The sequence below is a fragment of the Choloepus didactylus genome, chromosome 2 (assembly GCF_015220235.1).
Source record: "Choloepus didactylus isolate mChoDid1 chromosome 2, mChoDid1.pri, whole genome shotgun sequence".
Taxonomy (NCBI): domain Eukaryota; kingdom Metazoa; phylum Chordata; class Mammalia; order Pilosa; family Megalonychidae; genus Choloepus; species Choloepus didactylus.
The window spans coordinates 99,334,666-99,350,326 of NC_051308.1; the positions used below are offsets into that span (position 1 = coordinate 99,334,666).

Genomic DNA, 15,661 nt, shown 5'->3' on the forward strand with positions numbered 1-15,661 from the left:
CACAGTCTTGTGTGGCTGCAGGGCATAGAAACTGTAGATAGAAAAGGCAGATTTCAGCTCAATAAAAAACTTCCTCATAGTAAGTCTTGTCCAGAGGTGAAATGGGGTAGTAGTGAGCTCCCTGTTATTGGAGGTGTTTGAGAAGAGGCTGACCAGTGACTTGTCAGAAGAGCTGTTTAACAGACCCAGGTATCAAAGGAATGGTTAGACTCTTTCAACAGTGGGTTGGTTTTACCCAAGAGTCTTTGTGTCTGTGAAGACCCGGGGGTGCTTTTTAAACACGCAGCACAATGACAATGTGTTTAAGGTGAATGCAACCCTCCAGTCACATCAGGGCCAGGCCAACACCTCCTCCCTACCTGTAAATTTTCCATGTGAGCGAGTTCTATCTCCCAACTGCACTTGTTCAGGCTGCCACTGTTAGGGCACAGACAAATGCTTCCATCCGCTAAATTAGGAGAGGCCCACCCAAATATAAGGGTCACTCTATTTTAGTCTTCCATTGCTGATGATGGAGCCTCACGCCTTTGTAATCTTGCACTTATAAAAGGGCTCTGTTCTTTCTTGGCCCCCACCCCCAACCCCTTTCACAGATCAAATGCCAAGTGCATTGGACAGATAGAAGCCAGAGTGAGAAAATGCATTTTAATAAAGCCCCATTGATTTTTGTGGGTGCAAGTCAAGGAAAAGGCACCTAAAGACTCTCCCATCCCCTGCCACCTCCCTCCTCTCCCCTGACCTACTCTGGGGCGGTCATACATCGATTGGCTTCCTAGATAATAGATGGTGCCACTGGTGGGGACCTCTGGGGATGAGCCGGGAGCTGGAAGTCGCACGCAGCAGCCCAGCCCTGAGTTAATCAAACTAGCAACAGGATCTCAAGCAGCAGCAGTGGCGCTGGCAAGAGTAGCAGCAGTGGCGGCGGCGGCATCAGCATTATGCATGATTACTGACAGGCACCAGCTGCTGCTGCCACAGCCGTCTCAAACGCACTATGTGGACTCTGAGATCTAGAGGCGGATTCCTGACTAATCCCAGAGGGCTGGCCCAGCCTGTGCTCCTGGGGCTGCTAGGAAGCGATGACCACTCTTGTTAGCCGAAGTTGAAGAGAGCCCGGCTTTGCTTTGGAGCTGGGAGAGGCCGTAATACTCAGAAGACGCACACGAGAGAAATATGAACTGAAGAGGTAAACATGTATGGAAATTATTCTCACTTCATGAAGTTTCCCAACAGGCTTTGGCGGTAAGTAGCTCACTTGGCTTTAATGAGAGGACTTGTCTGAGGAGACTGAGAGGACAATCGGGAAATATGGATACTGGATTAGTATTGATTTAGAAGGAGAGCATATACGTCTTATCTGCATGTATAATGCATGTCCTTGTGAGTACCTTCCGTAGATGAGGATCTGTTTGCATATCAGGAGTGAACAGATGAGAGGATATAGGGATATTCTAAGGAGAGTGCCTAAACCAACATGCTTGAGAATGTGTCTGAGACAAAGATAGAATAAGAGCATTGTTATAACCCGGTGTGTTTGTGTGGGCATGAAAAGTGGGAGAGTTAAAGAGAAATTATGATGCTATGACTATTATCCAACTTGTAATGAGAAAAAAAAATGGATTAAAAAGGTTTGCCTACATGAAGAGTCCCTAGAATATTTTGTAACAAGGGCATGATTGTTTTATTTTAAAGCAAATTTCCCTATAATTGGATTTTTTTACAAGAAACCGTACCACTTTAATTTGCCACCTTGTTTTCTTTCTTCTGTTTTCTTCCCTTTTGATTTGCTAATAGCCTCTTCTCCCCTCCCCTGCTGCTGCCCCAAATTCCATGGCAAGAATTGCAGCCATCACTTCCACTGGGGGTCGGGATGGAGGGGGTGGGGGTGGGTCTGGGCTCTCATAAAGCAGAACCTGCAAACTGCAGATCCAAGTTGCCAAGGCAGGCAGGGCAGCCCAGTCCCACTTCAGAGAGGCTTCCGGATTTGGGGTCCACAGGCTGCCTTAATGCCCAGACACATCTGTCCCAAGGATCCCTCAATTCAGTGACCGAAGCAGCACAAACAGCCGTCCAGCTTTGAGTAAATGGAGCCACCAGCTGACTAACTGGCCTCTCACTTGTCGGTTGGTGGCATGTAGCTTGTGCTCTTGGGAGCCAAAGGAGAGCTTTTGCCCCGTGGAAGCTGGCAGGCAGGACAAAGCGGAAATTCTTGCAAGGTCTTGAGAACTGAAAAGTCTCTGCTCTCCTGACTTCCTTGGCGGACAGATAGCCAATTCATCTGAAGCCTGGGGAGTAAAGATTGCCTACTCTGCAGGGCAGAACACCCGTGGGTGTGGAAACACCACAAGGGTGGATGTGGTCCCTGCGCGGGGCGGCTGTAGGCCGGGTGGTTTGCTCATTCATTCAAGGTTCATCGTACAGTTTTTATGAGCTAAGCAGGGTGTTAGGTGCTTGGAAGACAAACGTGAATGAGACACAGCCCCTGCCTTTGTGGACCAGGGCAGGCTTGTTAAACAGACACATTTATAATACTGCAGCTTGTGTGCTGTATGGGGCACAAGGAAGGAGGCAGCTGCTTGTCCCCGGGGAGGGGCCCCACGGGAAGGGTCCTGGGAAGAGGAATGTTTGAGATTTGGGCCAGTCTGGTGGACATGACTGAATGAGTGCGGTGGCCACTGCTGGGACCTGGGCATTGGATCTCCAGTTCATAGTTAGGCCCTGGGTGTGAAAAGCCTTCTCAACTCCCAGCTCTGTCCCATTCACAGAGCTGAGAATCGCTTATTCCTTTCCCTCCGAGTTCAGTTGTCTGAGGAACATCCATTTCCTGAGCCAGGTTCTTAGGGAGGGTCTGACTTAATGCAGAGGAGAACCTTTGCGAAAGGAGAAGTGAATTAAAGGGTTGAAGGTGGAAGGGTTTAGGTAGAGAGCTCAGGTTAGAGGTTGGAGAAAGAGGGTCTAGTCCAAAATTCCATGGGGGCTGCCTGCTGGAATCGAGGAATATTAGCTCCCTGAGGGACCTTAACAAGCATCTTAGACCTCTTATCTTATGGATGTGTAAACCAAGGCCTAAAGGAAGGCAGGGACTGGTCCAAGGTGTTGTGGGTTGAATGGCAGAGCTTTCCCAGAGAAGTCCTAACTCAGATTTATAAAAGTATTATTGCTATTTTTTAAACTTTATTTATCAAAAAATTAAAAAAACATTTCAAGCAAAACAAAAGAATAAGAAAAACAAATATCCTAAAACAACTACATTGTTATGTAAAGTATTATTTTAATCTGATACAGTGAAAAGAGCATGAGAGAGACAGACACAGAGAGGGGGAGATGGAGCCAGCGAGCGAGTTGGTTCTCAGCTTTTCACTTACCAGCTGTGTGACTGTGGGCATGGTAACCAAACCTCTCTGGGCTTCAGTTTCTTCATCTCCAATCATCAGAATATATTGTGAGAATTAAATGAGCTATACCTGAAAAGTAGCTACTATAGTGTTATCCATATATTTGGTACTTAATGAAAGTTAGTGTTTAGCCCCTATTTTGCTCAGATACTAACATGCAAATTAATTTAAAAATCAGACATTACTGTAGAATAATGAATTAAGAATGTGGGAAAATAAAATTAAATCCATGAAAACCCACACATTTTTCTGGCTTAGATTTCCATAATTGTGGGATCTCTGGTATTTAACAAAATTAGGTTTCCAACAGAAGGAAGCTCAGTGGTGCAGCCGGGCATCCGTGAAGAAAAATATACGTCGATACAAGCTGGATAACGGGAAGAGAAAGGGTCATCCAGGTTGTTTAAGTGTGTCTCCCTCTAATGCTACTTTCCCTGTTATTCCTGAGGGAGGAAAACAATTATGTTGTTAGTTCTGTTGATGTTTTCCATTTTGTTTGCATGTGCCAATTAAGAGGGGGCTGGAACACTGAGGCCCAGGACTCCGCCCCCATCTGCAGGGGAACCGCGCCATGGGAGGGAGCAGAGAAAGAGGACAAGGCCCCCGCAGGTACTGGGGAAAACCTGAGAGCCCAGTGGACTTCTGCAGCCTCGAGCTGCCTTTGCCCCAAAGAGGCAAATTGCGTTGCACTTATTACATGATTTCTTTGCTCTTTTATATACTAGCAGATGAAACCACAGAGAGCTCCTGTGATTTGTGTGAGAATCTCTAGGGAATCAACTCACCCTTTGGAAACAACACCTGGGATTTGTGTCTGAGGCTGTGCTTCCCAGATGCCAAACCAGTATTCCAGTTCATGAATGAGAGACCCGTCAGACTGGTGACTACCCGGGAGGTGGGGGGGGGGGTGCGGAGACAGTGGCCCTGCAAAGGCGCCCACTCTTCCAGCTCTGGGCCCTGTCGTGCATCCACGTTGACAAGAGAACTTTCTCTTCTCGCTCACTGCCAAGTCCTGGGCTTGCCAGCTGCTCAGTAAGAGATTTGTTTTCCTGGGAAGAAACAGTTGCTGCCTCTAAGAAGATGGCAAAGCAAAGCCTGTAATCCCCCCATCGAATTGTGCAGTAATCCTCAGGGTGAGAAGGAGATCAGGGAGAGAGAGGGCTTCTCTCATTTCATTTAACCAAACATGCTCTGACGCTAATGCCAGCTCTATACCATTGTAAGCCCTTTACCAAGATCAACTTATTTCATGCTCATCACGGCCATATGTGTAGGTACTTTTATCATTATCATACTACTTTTATAGACAAGGAAACTGAGGCAGTGAGAGGTGAAGTAAATTGTTTGCAGTCCCACAGCTAGAAAACAGCACAGCCAAGGATTTGAACCCAGGCAGGCTGGCTTCAGTGTCCATGTTTTGCCAGGTTCCCTCTCAGGGCTACTGTAGGTGACAGATTTGTTCTGTGAAGCTGGGGGCAGCAGCACACCCCCCAAGGGGGTGAGCAACCCCGATCCAGCCTTGGAAATCCAGCCTTAGCACTAGGCTGTTGCAGAACCAATGGCCTAGCCATTGAGGAAGAAAACAAGATAACTTGGGAGCTACTGAGGTATGATTTCTGAGCACTAATTGGTGGCCTCTCCTGGGGTCTACTGATCTGCAAGGATCCTGCCCCACTGATTCTGACCATGCAGGTAGGAAATTCTCCTTTTCATCTAAGAATAGCCAAAGATGAGGGGTTGAGTTGGAAGGGCTCTTGTGTGTGTGTGTATATGTGTGTGTTTGTGTGTGTGTATGGAGGATATATATGTGGATGTGTGTGTTTTAGGAGCGATGTGTATGTGTATGTATGTGAGTGTGCTCATGGGTGGTATATCTGCTTGTGTACATGTTGGAGGGGTTAAGTGTGTATATGTATATGTTTTTGAGAGATGCATGTGTATGTGGGAGTAAATGTGTGTGAGTATATTAATGGTGGTGTGTGTTTATGGATGTGGGAGGAGAGTGTGTGAGTGTGTATGCTTGTGTGTCAGAACATATTTTTTCCTTCCACAGATGTGTGGGTGACTAATTGGGACCTACCATGGGTGTAAGTGGTTAGAGTTTATGTAGGATGGAATAACTGTTTATGAGATTTAGGAAGGAGCATATTCAGTATAAACTAACTTCTGAGACATTTACAGTCTTACAAAGAGGTAGAAAGCTGAAAAGCAACTGGGGAAAGAAATTGTGCAAAGAGTACTCTAAATTCTCCACGTCTTCTTTCCCCTTTGTGTATCCGCAAAGAACTTAGCCACCAGAATCGGGTGGCTGAGATGCCAGGGACTCCTAGAGGAAACTGATATTTTCTATCCCACCCCCACCCCATTTGAAAACAGAAGATACAGTAACCCAAGGACTGCAAGAAGTTTATTTTCTGAATGCCTGGGCTTGGGCAGCTCTCATGAGATTGACCCAGATCCCTCAGTGATCTTCACAAAAGAATAAAAACAATAGCTAATGTTTATTGGGCGACAACCATGTGCCAAGCACTCTTCCAAGGCCGTTATAGTCATCATCTTATTTAATATTCTCAAGGAACTCTGGAGGTCCATTCCCATTGTGCTGAGAGGGAAACTGAGACACAGCAATGCTGAGTAACCTGCCCAAGTACCAGCTGGCAAGTAGCAGAGCCAGGATTCAAATCCAAGGCAGTCTTATAAGAGGGCTGCTGGTTTAACCCCTACCCCGGGTAGAATCCCAGATCAGCCCCTAACAGGTGGATTATGTATAAGAGCAACAACTAATGTATTTGATTCTTACCTGATGCTCTTCATAACTTATGAATTTTCACTTTTGAACATATGTAATTGCAGCAAGTGAATAAAAAGATTTGAGGAGGGGATTGGGTCCCCCAAGGTGCTAATAAAACAAAAATCAAAAAACATTTGCAGATAGAGCCCACCTTATTTTAATACATGGAGTCTGATTTTACATTCTAGGGCAAGGGTTGGCAAACTTTTTCTGTAAAGGTTAGACAGTAAACATTTTAGGCATTGCAGGCTGTATGGTTTCTGTAGCAACTACTCAGCTCTGCCACTGTAGTGTGAAACTGGCCATAGACAATGCGTAAAAGAATGGACATGGATGTGGCTGTGTGTCAATAAGTTTGCTGACACCAAGGGAATCATTCTGGAGTTTTATTGCTATTTCCGATTGCTCTTTAGTGAGCAGTGATTCCTAATGCTTTAGCTCTGAACTGTTCTTCCCTGAGCTTCCCTGTTAACAGAGCTTAATCATCAAAGCTAGGAAGGCAGTCCCACCCGTCATCTGGTTCCACTCCTCATTTTACAGATGAGGCACTTGGGAAAGTGTGTGTAGCTTGCCTATGACCCTGTGCCTGTTTGTGGCCTTCAAACTGGGTTCCCCAGAGCCCCCTTAAAGGGGCTTTCAAAAAATTACCTTAGAACAAATCATTCCCAGACAGGTGTTCATGAAGTCAAATAGGATTGGAGCCATCATCCAGGACCTCCCACCCCCTCATCTTCAGGAGACCCCGGCCCTGGGCCAGTGACCCTGATGAGTCATGACCCCCTCAGTCTCCTCAACACAACTTGAACCACTGGAGCCTCTGGCTCTCTTTTATCAGATTCTGTAACTAGATGTGGAGGAGATGGAGCACAGGAAGAATTTCTCAGTTCAAGAGCAATCTCAGCTTATGATGGGATTTCAGAATTTGACACCTGAACTTGAAAAATGGAAAGGCGTCAGAGAAGACCTGTGATCTTTAGTTCAAATGAGTGAGGAAATTCAAGAAAGTGCTTAATAAGTATATGGAGATTTTTCCTCTAGGCTGGTTGGCTGGTTTTCAATTCTGTGACTCAACATCCCTTTTGTCCTTCCTTTTCATTTTACTGGTTGCTACTGTCATGGAGAAGAAGACTCTTGAGGGATTTGGGGCTCTTAGTACCTGTATTTTCTCAGCCCCAGTGAAGTGGGGAGCAGAGCAAACGTTAGAGATCACCAGCAGGGAAAGAATATTCTAGACTCAGTTGGGAATGCCATTGGCTAAGCACCTGGCTTATGCAAGGAGCATGAAGGAGATCAAGGACATAAGACCCATCCCCTCCTGGAAGGAATGTATAAATTAATTCTAAATGCTGGGGCCTTCTGAACATCTGCAGATTAATTATTTCTGGAAACTATTCTTGGGGTTGAGATTAAAGGACTGGATCCAAGCAATTTGGGTATTTGAGAACTGGAGAACAAATAATGCTATGTGTGTTACCTGATAGTAACATTTTACTGGGAATATAATTCACTGTATTTTAAGATGACTGTAGTCTTGAGAAGTTAGTCTGTATTTACAGATGAGGAAGAGCATATCTGAACCAGAAGTCCAGAGAGACAGAAAAAGGGACTGGGGTCAGGGTGGAGAAAATTGTTCGAGGACATTAGGACCAAGAGGCTAGTGGGGCACCTGCAGCAAATGCCTCATCCGTTCACTGGCATTTGTCTCTGTGGACTGACAGGTACCAGTAATGGAACTGGGTTAGAGATAGGCAGCTATTCTTGTTACTGGCACCTCTGCCTCCAGGATCCGCTGGTACTCTTACATGTTAGGAAAGGTTGATAGGAAGTGTGCTAGACTAGACTCAGATTCTGGGTCTGTGGTAATTCATAGCAAGCCTTTGAAAAGGTCACTTGATCATTCTTAGCCTCAGTTTCCTAATCTGTCCTAATGGAGATAATTCCTGCCCTACAGACTAGTCAGTCTGAGGCTTGAATGAAACAGACAGTGGGCTCCAGGAGGGACCACCTGCCACATGGTAGGACTTGACAGGTAATTTTTGGCTGACTGACTGACCCAATAACTAACAGGGAAATAAAGAGCATATAATTAACTTTTTGTGTGTGAATGTAAAACAATATGTGGTGGGTGGAGTAAGCTCAGACCTGGGAGCCAGAACAGTTGGTGTTTTGGTCCTGACTGTGTGGCCTTGAACAAGTCATTCAACCTCTCTGGGATTATTTCCTCTTCCCTAAAATGAGATGGTTCTTCAAATCCCACAAGTCTGGTTTCTAACCAACAACAAGGTCTTATTAATTTATGACATATTTAATTTGGGATGGTGATTAAATTGGTCATGGTAGGAACTAGTTTGTATTTGTTCATTCATGAAAAAAGGGAGGAAAAAAAAGGTTTGCTAAAGCAAGAAATGTTGTAGGAGAAGTGTGAGCCTATTTAAGATACATCTGTTTTCCAGCTATTTAAAAAGCATATTAGGAGCATCATTAGCATATTAATGGAGTGTTAATTGCAAAAGAGTCTTTTAAAGCAGGTTTTATAAAGTCTCCACTCACTAACCATTAGCTTGTGGTACTTGAAACACAAACCATTCTAGTGTGTTACTTGGAGGTAATAAAATTGTAATTTAAAAGTAATCTGCCAACTTGTCACGAATTTAGACTGATTTTTCTCTCAATTGATCCAAATGAGTGAGGTTTTGCTATAATTATGTATAATGCTGGTAATAATGAGGCCGATTATCAATCTTTCCCTGCTTTTCACTACCTCCATCATCACATTTTATCATGGGGGTTGGAGGTAGGAGGAACGGAGGGGGGAAGTGGAAAAGGGAGGGAGAGAGAGGGAGAGGTGTCACTCTTTCCCTGTCCCCTTCTCCAAGTACTAGAGGAAGCAGCCCCCTCACCCCCAATCCCACCAGAATAGCCAGCCTTCTCTGGATACTACATGAATCCAGGTAGAATTGCCCTGTGCTGGCAAGCTGCATGGGGCTGCAGGTAGCTGAGACAGCCCATCAGCTGCTGCACTTTGGGTCTTCACATTCCCACTGAGAGGCCATAGGGGCTGGGTCCCTGAGACCCTCCCAAGGGGCCAGGAGGAGGGTCTCTTCTCCTACACACTCTACAATCCCATGAGGTTCTTTTATTTTCCCTGTTGAGAAAAAGTACGAAAAGAGCTCTAGGAGCAGAGAAGGCCTCCCATTAAGAGATGTAGCTTCTGCTTCTGCTACCCACCAACTGGGAGTTTAACTTCTAAGATCTTGGCTTTCACACCTGTTAAATGTAGAGCTCTGCACCTGTAAAATGGGTTTAAAAGATCTTCCCTTGCAATCTCTGGGTGGTTGTGCAGCTCAAATGTTTATGTAAGAGTGTTTTTGAAAATACTGACAACAATTGCAATCTAAGAAATACTTCTTAGCACATCCCTGAAGTCTGAATGCACCTTCTGGAAGGAGGAGGGAGAAGAGGGTTGGGCTGGGCTGGGCCGGGCTGGAAACCCTGATAAAGGGAACCAGACCTGGGGTTTGAGTTGTGAGGAGCTGGAGTCAGGATGGGGAGGTCCTAGTGAGCTGAAAACAGAAAATGCAAGGGTCAAAATCCTCAAAAGAGGCCAAGAGGTGGGTTGGGAGAAGATAGGAATGGTGATAGAAATTGGGCCCAGGGCTGGGAGGAAGAGGGGCAGCATTTCCAGCGTGAAGGGAGAATGGTCCTAAGTAACTGCTAGGAGAAGCTGCACAGCAGAGTAAATGGCTGGGGTTCAAATCCAGGTCTGTAGACTCCAAGGTCATGCTTTCCCCCGATTCATATGCCAGTTCCACCTTTTACTAGCCACGTTCCCTTGGGTTATTTCATTTCTCTGTGCCACAATTTTCGCATCTCTACAATGGAGAGAATAATAGTTCCAACCGCTAGGGGGCATCTAAGGGGCATTGTGGGTATTAAGTGAGTTAATATATGAAAAAATATATGTATTATATATATACTTTTTAATGTGGCTCAAGGCAGTTGCTCAATAGCCATTAGCTGTTGTTGTTGTTGTTGTTGTTGTTACTCAGCTGAGGGGGTGAGCCATTAAAGTGTCTTCACTGGGCAGCCCCCTGCCTGCTCCACTCAGTGGCCTGCCTGTGTATTGAGAAGGACCAAGCAGGGAAACGATGTATGAATAAGTTTCCCTTAGACTAAGAAGAGCAGGTGTCTGAATATTCTATGATTCTTAGGCGTATGCACCATATTTCTCCACTGGAGAAAAGGAGACAGGCTTTGGTGTGTGATTGTTCCCACCGTGGGAGAGAGCAGAGCGGACAGGGCCCCACGGTGCTACTTTGACTTCAAAAGGAGAGTCTTGACTCACAGAAGTAGCAAGTCCTTTGCTCTGGCCCCTTCCCCATGGGTGGGCATTAACCATTATCAATGATTGATTACAAGTTTCCATTCCATCCTGAAGAGGGTTGCTAATGGGACAGCAAACTCCTTACCCTGGCACAGCAGCAAAGGGGTGGAAACTTCTAGCCATATGCTCCCTTGTCTGGCCAGTCAGAAGGACTGCCTGCTTGACATTTTACTGCCATTGGCTGAGGAAGGGGTTGCTAAGCAACTTCCTTACCTTGGTAAGAATTCTGTAGTTCTAAGCAGCCAGGCTTCTCTCTCTCTCTCTCTCTCTCTCTCTCTCTCTCTCTCTCTCACACACACACACACACACACACACACACACACACACACCATTGCTTAGAGGCTTCAGGTGCAAAAGGCACCAGGGACCTAGATTTCATGTGCAAATAATTTCTATTGGTGAACCCTACATATAGTTATATGCATCAATTTAACGAAAATATTTATTCCATTTATTGATTATTCAACAAACGTTTTTTGAGCATCTACCATGTTTCAGGCATAGTGCTGGGCACTACAGTGATTATCGTTAACAGCAAGGGGGTGAAATTAAAAATATTTGATAACCAGTAGCACCAAGCATTTAGAATGGAAGGCAGCATGGAGGGCCCATGTTGTGCCAGGCTGGATTATGGAAAAATCTGGGGTTTCCTAGGGGAGGGGGCTGGGTGGATGGGGTGATAGAGGGCACTCACTCCAAGCTTAGAGCAGTGGCTACTTACTAACCAATTCAGGAAATTCAGTATTATAACAGCTGGTATGCCATACCAGTGTGTGGCATTGGCTACCCTTAATTGAGCAGTTACTATGGGCATGGCTTGGGCTAAGCCCTTAGCATACATAATCTCCTACAACGATATGCAAGCCAGACTGTCCCTCCCCTCGCATCATTTTCAGTATAGTAAGTAATTACAGCTGCTATGCAGTAGGACAGTGGTCTTCAGTGCCCTCAGCAATCCTCCGAGGTAGGGATTTTATCTCAATTTACGGGTGAGGAAACTGGGATTCAGAAAGTCAAGTCCCTTGCTTAAGGTTACACAGATGGTCAGGGGTGGTGCCTCGACTCCAAACAGAGACATTTTGACTTCAGAGCTCTTGTCTTTTACATAGCACTGCACCCCTGAAGCCACAGTGCAGCAAAGCAAACAGTGTCTTTTGAAATCATTGTAGTGCTATGCACACTCCAGATTCCATAAGTTTTGATTCTTGATGTGATTCTCAGCATCTCCAACTGTAGTTCTGAATCCCAGACAACTTGAACGTCTAATAGGGTCCATCTGATGATGACAGGGTCCCTTTGGCAAATAGTTCAGACTCAGACCATTCCAAGCTGTCACAACCAGCACTTCTTTCTTTTAGATGACAGGGAGCCATATCCTACCCCAGTGTTCATAGAAGATTAGAGCTGGAAGGGATTTTAGAAGTCACCGAGTGCTGTCTCCCTATTGAGGAAACAAGGCCCTGGGATATGAAAGACTTTTCTTGGGTATGTTGCCAGAAGAGAAGGGAAGCTCCGGAGAAACTCCATGTCTTAGTTTCCCAGCTGCTAAGACAGATTCTATTCAATGGGTTGGCTTAACAACAGTAATTTATTGGTTCATAGTTTCAGAAGCTAGAAGGCTTGCTTCCTCCTGGGTCAGGGTTGGTATCTTTGTTTTGAACTGTGATCCTTGAAGTTCTTTAGCTTTCCCATCACATGCTGATGTCCTCTCCTTTCTCCTCCCGGCTTTATTCACTTCTGCCTTCCCCTCCTGTCTGGTGCCTTTCTCCCTGTGGCCTTCTCTATAAAGCCTCCTGTAAAAGGTTTAAGACCCATCCTGATTCACTTGGCCATAACTTAACTAAAAATAATACCTTCAAAATGTCCTGTTTACAATGGATTCATGCACAGGAATGGATAAGATGGAGGACTTTTTTTCTGGGGTACATTATTCAACCTTCCGCACTCCACTAGCCCTTTCCCATCAAATAGATTACTTTTATAAAATCACCATCTGAACAAAGAGAATTGAACTCTGCAGAGTACAGAGTTTGTACATTACCCAGGCATTGGGGCCAAGGAGTGAGCAAAGTTAATGGGCTGCACAGGGCAGGGGTCATTACACAAAGTGGGATTGGATTGAAGGGACCAAAGAGGGGGACATTGGAGAAAAACTTGACTTCAGATTTGGAGTAGGCATACCCTGGGTTGAGAATTAGCCAGAGTCTACCCAGGGTCAGTTGAAGTAAATGACACCCAGACTTCCAAAAGGGGCCTGCCCCTCCTTCTCCTTATGGGCCCTGTTCTAGTTTGCTAATGCTGCCGAAATGCAAAACACCAGAAATGAATTGGCTTTTATAAAAGGGGGTTTATTTGGTTACACAGCTTCAGTCCTAAGGCCACAAAGTGTCCAAGGTAACACATCAGCAATCAGGTACCTTCACTGGAGGATGGCCAATAGTGTCCGGAAAACCTCTGTTAGCTGGGAAGGCATGTGGCTGGTGTCTGCTCCAGAGGTCTGGTTTCAAAATGGCTTTCTCTCAGGACGTTCCTCTCTAGGCTGCAGTTCCTCAAAAATGTCACTCTTAGTTGCACTTGGGGTATTTGTCCTCTCATAGCTTCTCCGGAGCAAAAGTCTGCTTTCAAAGGCCATCTCCAAAATGTCTCTGTAAGCTGAAGCTCCTCTCTCAGCTTACATGCATTCTTGAAAGTGTCCCTCTTGGCTGTAGCAAGCTCGCTCCTTCTGTCTGAGTTCATATAGTGCTCTAGTGAACTAATCAAGGCCCACACTGAATGGGACTGGCCACACCTCCATAGAAATTATCCAGTCAGAGTTTTATCACCCACAGTTGGGTGGGGCGCATCTCCATGGAAACAACCTAATCCAAATGTTCCAACTTAATCCCCACTAATATATCTGCCCCCACAAGATTGTATCAAAGAACATGGCTTTTTCTAGGGGACATAATACATACAAACCGGTACAGGCCCTGAAGGGAAACACATCAATTTTCTCTTCTTGTTCACAGCTCCACCAAAAGACTTGGTGAAGAAGGAAAATAATATGCTAAAACCAGGTTTCTAGGAAGATTGGCTGTCCCTTCATATTGGCTGTAGTTGCCAGGTAGCTGTGTAAGAAGGAGTGAGAGAGCCAAAGAGGCTGATAAAAAAATGTCACGGACAGGCATGCTTTAGTGTCTATTTGTTACAATGGATTAATTTTTTCTTGAGAAACACTTTTGTTATAAAAGTTATCATATCCCACCTTTTCTAAAAGCAAAGCTATTTCTAAGAACCACTGGGTCATTGCGAGAGACAAAAAACGAATATACATTTGAATAAGATGTGTTTGTCTTTTTGAGCTTCATTTTTTTTTACATATGTGGTCACAAAATAGCCCACCCCTTCTGGGTCATTGACTCAGCTGAAATCAACTACATTTTAAAAGCATAGAAAACCAAATTTTTAACTCAGTATTTCATTCTGTCTCAACAATGTACTATTCTCACCACTGCACTGAATAGTCAAGGCACATCTTAATTTTGCTAATAGTAATGCCCTTTAAATTTCAAATCACTTCCATAATCATTATCTCATTTTATTCTTGGAAAAACTTGTGTGTTCTTCAAAGTCTATATTTGTATATTTTTGTTCAGGTTCTGTGTTTCTTCAAAATCATTCATTTGTGCACTATTTTCATTAATTTTTACATATCAAGTATCTTCTGTACTTGGACTTTTCCTTAAATCAATTTGCTCTTAAAAAAGAAAAGTTAAATAGCTATGTTCAGAAAGATGATTTTATACAAAAAAAAAATGAAAGCCCAGTCACCTGCTATAAACAGAAGTAAATAGTAAAATGAATATGAAGCTATTAACATTTTGTAAAAAGGGCACCTACCTACTACCTAAAATGTTGCCTACAATGTCCCTTACCCCCACTGGTGTAGGGCCACATTGGGAATTCTTGAACCAATGATTGTATGAAGCAAAATCACATTCCTGCCTGTCCCATTGCTCTGGCACTGGTGTTTCAGACACTGGGCTTAAACCTGGGGACACAGAAGTGAAAGGCACAGTCTTTCTGAGCTCTACTGAAAGCAAAATAAAGAGAGTTGCAGGACCTTTGGCTGGAAGGGAAAGTCGATTTCCATTAGATGGCATTGGCCACTGTCCCAGTGGGGTGTACGGCTCCTCACTCGTCAGGGCTTGCCTCTAACTCTCCTTCTCATTTTGCCTTAGTAACAGATTCAAGGCCTACGTTGGCCGCTTTAAATGTCACCACCTTCCAAAGCCTCAGAAAAGTCTAAAATTGTTCTTTCCAATCAGTGGTTGACTGGGAAGATTTTTGGTCTTCATGGCTTGAGTTATTGGAAGCTGCCCTCTTCTTTCTCCTTCAGATGAACTTTCAGCTTAAGACCACTTCATAATTGAGTCATCTGGCACTTTGTGTTGTGAAGGGTTCTCCATGTCGTCTCTACTGTCCTTGATAGCCCACACAGGAGAGACTGCGGGCTGCAGAGGGACTCTAGGGTCTGCCGTCTACTGCCTGGGCAATGCATTCACTTGTTGATTCAGTAAACATTGGTTGAGCAGCCTGTGCCAGTTACTGTGCTGAATGGGGCAGGGGACAAAAATAGACTAGTTTTTTTCCCTTACAATTTAGTGGCAAAGACAGGCAAATAAATATGGCAACACAATTTTATAAGTGCTAATGTGCAAGTAAGCACAAACTATTATTAGAAAACAGAAAAGGGCACCAAATTAGACCAAGGACACCAGGAAGGCTTCCTGGGGGAGGTGGTACCTGAGTTAGGCCTTGAAGGATGAGTAAGAACCTCCTACAAAATGGAGGTGAGAGAGGATGATCCTGGAACTGGAAGGGAGCAGCGTGGGGGTAAGACTGAGCCTAAGTTTTCTCATCTATATAAGGGGAGAAATGACCCCTTTCTCACAGATTTACTGTCAGGATAAAACAAGTTAACAAGGGAAATTGCCCGCTACTATTCAGGACACATAACAGATATCTGATCCGCTAACTTTTACCCCTTTGCCACTCCCCTGTGGACCCATCACACATGGATGACCCTCGTTGGTGGTACTCATAACATGG

The 15,661-nt window shown here is 44.8% G+C and overlaps 1 protein-coding gene across 1 annotated transcript in view; it reads left to right on the forward strand.

Annotated features, from left to right (window-relative positions):
• The first annotated feature begins 638 nt into the window (after nt 1–638).
• RXRG (retinoid X receptor gamma) overlaps nt 639–15,661 on the forward strand; it is a 55,976-nt gene continuing 40,953 nt past the window's right edge. Inside the window, exon 1 of the mRNA XM_037825457.1 lies at nt 639–1,242. The gene's annotated coding sequence lies outside the window, so the exon portion shown is untranslated. The remainder of the gene's footprint in view (nt 1,243–15,661) is intronic.